This window comes from Ornithorhynchus anatinus, chromosome 4, assembly GCF_004115215.2.
Source record: "Ornithorhynchus anatinus isolate Pmale09 chromosome 4, mOrnAna1.pri.v4, whole genome shotgun sequence".
NCBI classification, from domain to species: domain Eukaryota; kingdom Metazoa; phylum Chordata; class Mammalia; order Monotremata; family Ornithorhynchidae; genus Ornithorhynchus; species Ornithorhynchus anatinus.
The window spans coordinates 61,011,990-61,019,097 of NC_041731.1; the positions used below are offsets into that span (position 1 = coordinate 61,011,990).

At 45.1% G+C, this 7,108-nt stretch overlaps 1 non-coding gene across 1 annotated transcript; it reads right to left on the minus strand.

Moving 5' to 3' along the window:
• Positions 1-38: 38 nt before the first annotated feature.
• Positions 39-176, minus strand: LOC114811563. Its single transcript, XR_003759259.1, has one exon. It is a non-coding gene; the product is annotated as a small nucleolar RNA SNORA7 (small nucleolar RNA).
• Between the last annotated feature and the right edge of the window lie 6,932 nt (positions 177-7,108).

Consider the following 7,108-nt stretch of genomic DNA (forward strand, 5'->3'; position numbering starts at 1 on the left):
TCTCCCGTGGCACTGCTGCCCAGCCTAGGTGAGTTTTGACTTGTAACAGATTGTCTTCCACTCACTAGCCACTGCCCAAACTAGGAATGGAATGGACAGGCCTCTGCTTGACTCTCCCTCCTATAGCTGAGACTGGTGGAGTCCTGGAAACCCTCCAGGTGCCATCCTGAGAGGGGTTTCTGAATGTGTTTTACCCCATTTGCATTGCAGCGGGGAAGCTGGTTGAAATTCATTTCTGTGATACCTTTCTCTTCCTAAAAGTCATGTGAGGTAAATATCCCACCCCTTCTAGCACCACGGCTCCATTTCAATTTGGGAGAGGTAAGATTTGACAGCCCCTAGATCGTTTTCCACCAACCGTCCTTGCTGCATTCATTCCCTGGGCTGGAGAGGCAGTGAAAATCGCATCCTGTGGAAATCCCAGGTGCAATGCCCCGGTTAAGGCTAAAATAACATTTATTTTCTAATCCCAGTTTATTCTACTACTGCTTTTTTTATTTTGTTGCTGTCGATTCGCTCTTCAGCAGGGTCAAAGAAATGTTTTTCCAGGGACATACTTGGGCCAGAATGCCTCTCCTTTTATAATGAAAAACAACCTCCAAATCCCTGAAAACCGCACTCCTAGGTTACCGTCTCCAACGCTCACTGTTCGGTGGACTAAGAGAAGACTTGAATTTTGTTAATACCAACTGACCCTTAAAACCAGTCTTTGAGATGGATTCCAATCTTGCAATCGATATACTTGCTAATCTCCACCACTGGACGATTCTTAGTGCAACGACTCACGGCTAACCCGGTTTGAGGTCCATGTACTTAGGCTAAGTTATCAAAGAAAGAGCAGTATTGCCTACTGGAAAGAGCAGGGGCCTGGGTTTAAGTCCTAGCTCTGCCACTTGTCTGCTGTGTGACTTTGGGCAAGTCACTTGGCTTCTCTGTGCCTCAGTTACCTCATCTGTAATATGGGGATTAATCAATCATATTTTTAGAGTGCTCACTGTGTGCAGAGCACTGTACTAAGCACTTTAGACTGAGCCCTATGTGGGATACAGACTACGCCTAACCCGATTATCGTCTATTTACTCCAGTTCTTAGTACAGGGCGTGGCACATAGCGCTTAACAAATACCATACATATCCTCTAGACTGTAAGCTCATCCTCTAGGCCATAAGGTCATTATGGACAGGGAACGTGTCTACAAATTCTGCTATACTGTACTCTCCCAAGTGCTCAGTACAGTGATCTCCACACAGTAAGTTCTCAATAATTATGATTGATTTAAAAAATTAGGCCCAATGATCAAACTATTGATGCCCATCAAGCAAACCAAGTTCACTTTGAAACCTGGTTAAGAAGGAATGGAGAGAAGTTGTGGGAAAGACAAAATGAAATTATCACCCCACAGTATTTGCTGACCACCTAAGCTGTCCAGGGCTCTGCTAGTTGCTCTGGGCAAGCCTGGGAGTCAGAAAGACCTGGGTTCTAATCTTGACTTCGCCACTTGCCTGCTGTGTGACCTTGGGCAAGTCACTTTACTTCCCGGTGCCTCAGTTCCCTCATCTCTAAAAACGGAGATTAAGAGTATACACAAGAACTGTGTCCAACCCGATTATCTTGGATCTACTCCAGCACTTAGAATAGTGTCTGGCACGTAGTAAGTGCTTTACAAATACCAAAACTATTATTATTAATTACAAAGGAAGAAATAAAGGCATCGTCCTTGAAGAGCTCTCACTCCAATGGCCAAGAGAGGTGAAACCCCCAACCTGAACATTCAATTAGATTAAAACTTGTGGCAGTCCTGAAAACATGAATGTTAAGCTTGATCAGACTCCTGTAGCCTCCTAGATATGTACTTATGGGCTGGGATCGTAGGCATGGCCAGTGAGAGGTCTAATCTGGGAAGGCTTCACGGTGGAGACCTCAAAGGAGGGAATTGGCAGAGTAAGCGATCCAGAGATATAGGAGGAAGCCAATCCAAATTGGGAGGGATGGGTTAGGGTTAGGGTTAAGCAAGGAGTCAATGTAGACTTTTGAGGTCAGAAATTACAAGACTCAGAAAAATTTCAAAGTGAGGTGCAGCACTTCACAGCAAAAACAAGTGGAAGCAGAGAGAGTGCAAGATCCAGAGATGTGGGAGGAAGCCAATCCAAATTGGGTGGGGTGGGAAACGCGCCACAGTTCCCCCGGGGCAAGAAGTCGATGTAGACTTTTGAGGTCAGAAGTTAGAGGATTAGAGCCTGGGGTACATTTCAAAGTGGGGTGCAGTACTTCAGACCAAAAAGAAGGGGAAGCAGAAAGAGTACAAAAACGATGGGGAAAGAAAATCCAAAAGAACAGAAGTGACAAGGCCGAAGGCCCATTAAGGAAAGAGATGGAAGGAAAGTCAGAGGGAGGAAAAAGGTGTGAAGGGGAGAAGAAAAGTGAGCAAATTAGGACGGGAAAGAATGAGGCAGCACTTAGTAGAGCAGCTCCTTTAATGAAGCTCTCCAATTAATTTTTTCTAAACCCCAGGTATATGTTAATTAGCCCACTTTCCTTGTGTTCTGTATATAATATATTGAGCTCCATCAGGGCCCTCGCAAGGCAGGAAATAGGTTTATAGTCCTTTTACGGTGCAGGAGGCCCATTAATATCCCTCTCCCAGCTCTCACTGGCTTTGGGTCTACATTTTCCAGTCCCTAACCAAGAAAAGAATGTTTCTGTTCATCTTGGTTTCTAACAGTCAGACTGGTATTGATTCTTCTTCCTCCTACCCTCCTAAGCCATGAGCTCTGGAAGTTGTTTGATCAATCCGTTCACAGAAAGGGGAGACAAACCTGGCCTAGCACAGCTCGGATGGCTGGCTAGTTTTAACCTCGCCATGTCTGTGACGGAAAGGGCCTCTGCCCACCCAGGAAGCGTGAACAAATTTAGAGAAGCGGCATGGTGTAGTGGATAGAGCACAGGCCCGGGAGTCAGAAGGTCATGGGTTCTAATCCCGGCTCTACCACTTGTCTGCTGTGTGAGCTTGGGCAAATCACTTCGCTTCTCTGTGCCTCAGTTATCTCATCTGTAAAATGGGGATTGAGACTGTGATTCCCACTTGGGCCAGGGACCGTGTCCAACACAATTGGCTTGTACCTACCCCAGCACTTGCTACTACTACTAATAATAATGATGGCATTTGTAAGCCCTTACTACGTGCAAAACACTGTTCTAAGCACTGGGAGGGATATAAAGTGATCAGGTTGTCCCATGTGGGGCTCACAGTCTTAATCCCCGTTTTACAGATGAGGTAACTAGGCACAGAGAAGTGAAGTGACTTACCCGAAGTCACACAGCTGACAAGCGGCAGAGCCGGGATTAGGACCCATGACCTCTGACTCCCAAGCCCGGGCTCTTTCCACTGAGCCACGCTGCTTCTCTACTACAGTGCCTGGCACATAATAAGTACTTATCAAATACAATAATTATTATTATTATTATATATCCTTGCACTTAGAACAGTGCCTGGTATACAGTAGGCGTTTAACAAATACCACAATTATTATTAGTTATTATTAACAAATACCAGAAAAACATTTTTGCCTGAGCTCTGGACAAGTTGTCGGAACCCCTGCCAACAGATTAACTTTTAAAAGATTCAATTTTGGAATCGAGTCTCTGATTTTCTCATCTCCTGACTGTATCATCCTTCCTGATGCCCGCTGGGGAATTTGGTTATTCCCAGTAGCGATTTCTTTTTCTTCTGCCTGATTGGGATTCTGCTGATAAGGTCAGAACACTCGCAGGAACCCAACGTGGGCTTCACTTAACATTCTTTTCATTTGCTCAGAATTCTCTTCCTTGCTTAGGTTTCCAGACATTCAGAGGATCTGGAGCTATTTTCAGGCCGACTACGAAACGAACAGAAGCGTTAACAGTCAGGCAACCGTTGAGCCATTTCCTAACAGGATTGCTAGCGTGACTCACTTTTTGATCCGCCAGACATTCAATCGATTTCCCTGCCACCCTGGGGCTGTGTACCAGGCAAGGGTGGCATCGCTGTTCGCAGGGTTCAGGGCCAATTTATATAAAGATCATTTGTGTGTGTCGGGGGGGGAGGGTTGGTTTCTTTTGACGAAGGAGCTGTGGGAGGACGAGAGGGTGGAAACACAATGTACAAAACCATTAAATGGGAGCATTTTGGTCTTCTCCTCGACACCGTTTAAAGGAGAAATAAAAACTTTCCTGCCCTTCTCTGAATTCAGGGTTCACTGGGGACTCTTAAAGGAGATTAACTTTGAGGGTCCTCTGAGGCCAGAAACGCAACCCTGTGCACTCTTTCTCCTCTGGTTTCCATCTTGCACCGTGGCCTTCGGCAGCTTTTCTCCTCCCCCGGCCCCCAGCTAATCCGGTTTAACTGTATGAATTCCAAAGACCACTGCGTGGCCCAGCATTTTGCAGAGAGTTTGCATTCACTAGCTACATGCAAAATAATTAAAATATATTGTTATGTGATTTTCCGGTTTGAAAACACATGATCACAGATGTTAAAGAACGCTTTCACAGATTTTTTTCCCTTTAAAAGTGCTGCCACACTGAATACAATATTTTTTTTACGCACGTAACTTTTCCTAGTTTCTCTCGCTCACACTAAAATATTTTTCCAAACAGGTGACTATAGTGTAAATAGGACTTTTACACCAAACAATATTCTTTGGAGCCATAATGATAATGATTATGGTACTTGTTTAGCATTTAGCGTGGCTCAGTGGAAAGAGCACGGGCTTGGGAGTCAGAGGTCATGAGTTCTAATCCCGGCTCTGCCACTTGTCAGCTGTGTGACTGTGGGCAAGTCACTTAACTTCTCTATGCCTCAGTTACCTCATCTGTAAAATGGGGATTAACTGTGAGCCTCACAGGGGACAACCTGATTACTCTGTATCTCCCCCAGCGCTTAGAACAGTGCTCGGCACATAGTAAGCGCTTAACAAATACCAACATTATTATTATTATTATTTAGTATGTGCCAAGCATTGCTCTAAGCACTGGGGAAGTTAATCAGCTTGGACACTGTCCCTGTCCTACATGGGGCTCACCGTCTTAATCACCATTTTACAGATGAAGTAACTGCTGCCCAGAGAAGCTAAGTGATTTGTTTTGTTGTCTGTCTCCCCCTTCTAGACTGTGAGCCCGTTGTTGGATAGGGATTGTCTCTATCTGGTGCCGAATCGTACTTCCCAAGCGCTTAATACAGTGCCCTGCACACAGTAAGCGCTCAATAAATACGATTGAATGGATTTACCCAACATCACAAAGCAGACATGTGGCAGAGCCTGGATTAGACCTCAGGTCCTTCAGACTCCCAGCCCTTGCTCTATCCACTAAGCCACACTGCTTCTCATAATGAGTTGTCCGTAATGGTCTTTTAGGGAAGATCGTGCCTACCAACTCTGTTATATTGTCCTCTCCCAAGTGCTTTGTACAATGCTCTGCACACCATAAACACTCACTATCAATTAATCAATGGAATTTATTGAGCACATACTCTACGCAGAACACTGTACCAAGTGCTTGGGAGGGTACGATACAGCAGAATTAGTGGACACGTTCCTTGCCCATATCGAGTTTACTGTCGAGGAGGGAATAATTATGGCATTTGCCACGACCCATTTGCCCTGCGCTGTACTAAGTGCTGGGATGGATACAAGATAATCAGGTCCCACATGGAGCTCACAGTCAAAACGGGAGGGAGAACGGGTATCGAATCCCCATTTTGCACATGAGGGAACCGAGGCACAGTGGAACGACTTGCCCGAAGTCACTCAGCAGGCGAGTAGCAAAGAGGGGATTAGAACCCAGGTCCTGAGACTCCCAGGCTCTCTCCATTAGGCCACACGGACTGATTGAAATATAGGTGAAGAGTTAAGAGATGTTAGATGGTAGGGAGGCTGTGTGGCCCAACGGAAAAAGTACAGTGTTAGATGACGGTCAACCTTTGGGTAAAAGTTGTGAGATTTCAAGCCCTCCAATAGAAGGCTGGTTGAAGTTGGAAAGAGGATTGCAGGGAAGCAAAGGGGTTGATTGTTCACATTTCTCATCAGCCACTGGAGTCTTTTGGCAAGTGTTAGCCTTTCTTTCTGGGGTGGAGGCTATATCTTCAAATCTTTCTCATTATTCCCACGTGCCTTGTTTGGACTCTGCTAGAAGATCTGCCTCTGCTCTGCTCCATTCTGGACCTAGATACATGGAAAATAATAATAATGATGATGACGGTATTTGTTGAGCACTTACCATGTGTCAAGCACTGTTCTAAGCACTGGGGTACATCTAATCTAATCTAATCAGGTGAGACACAATTCCTGTTCCACATGGGGCTCACAATCTTAATCCCCATTTTACAGATGCAGTAACTGAGGCTCAGAGAAGTGAAGTGACTTGCCCAAGGTCACACAGTAGGCAAGTGGCATAGGCGGAATTAGAACCCGTGACTTTCTGACTCGCAGGCCCATGCTTCTATCCACCATGCAATGCTGCTTCTATTGAAGCTGCTTTACCTCCTAACCAATCCAGGTAGATGCCTTTAAAATTTGTGGGAAACTTCCATTTGGATTTCCTCTTGCAGTCCATTTAAATTGTAGTTCTGATTAAAATATTGTTTGTTAGCAAACGCTTTTAATCAGTCTCACAGCTGTGCAAAAGATTTGCAGAGTTTTCTTTTGGGCCTTAGGCAGACTTTATATAGCCTGTACTTGTTTTGAATGTCCTCTGTTTAGTAGGGATTTTTATAATTCAGGGAAACAGGACAAACTTTTCTCTCATAGGACGGGGAGACAGGAGACACAAGTTCTAATCCCAACTCTGGGTGATCTTGGGCAAATGACACATCCTCCCTGTGTTTATTTCCTCAGTGGGGATAAATTACCTACTCTTATAATGATAATTATGGCATTTATGAAGTACTTACTAGGTGCCAGGCACTGTTCTAAGCGCTGAGGTGGATACAAGCAAATTCGGTTGGACACAGTCCCTGTCCTACATGTGGCGCTCAATCTCAATCCCCGTTTTACAGATGAGGTAACTGAGACCCAGAGAAGTGAAGTGACATGTCCAAGGTCACACAGCAGACAAGTGTTGGAGCCAGGAT